The sequence below is a fragment of the Monodon monoceros genome, unplaced genomic scaffold (genome assembly GCF_005190385.1).
Source record: "Monodon monoceros isolate NGI ecotype Baffin Bay Population unplaced genomic scaffold, NGI_Narwhal_1 Super_Scaffold_3, whole genome shotgun sequence".
NCBI lineage: Eukaryota > Metazoa > Chordata > Mammalia > Artiodactyla > Monodontidae > Monodon > Monodon monoceros.
The window spans coordinates 5,019,394-5,019,809 of NW_021703780.1; positions in this window are offsets into that span (position 1 = coordinate 5,019,394).

A 416-nucleotide genomic window follows, 5' to 3' on the forward strand; every position below is an offset into this window, starting at 1 on the left:
TCACCAACATCATCACCACCATCACCAACACCATCACGCCCATCACCAACACCATCACGCCCATCACCAACACCACCCCCATCACCAACATCATCACCAACATCACCCCCATCACCAACATCATCACCTCCATCACCAACATCACCACCATCACCAACATCATCACCACCATCATTTTGATTATTGGGAAAGTCTTGAGGCAGAGAGATAAACTGGTGGGTTGTTTAAGGGAGGTATTGTGGAAGGAAATAGAGAGGCTTCTCTGGGAAGAAAGGAGAATCCACACATCAGAAGGGCTGTGTGGTAGAAGAGGGAGGAGACACCCTTCTTAGAGCTCCTTGGGTGAAGTTAGGATGAGAGGAGGGAAGCTTATTTAGGCTCAGCATTAATGAACTTTCTCATACTCAACATGCCAA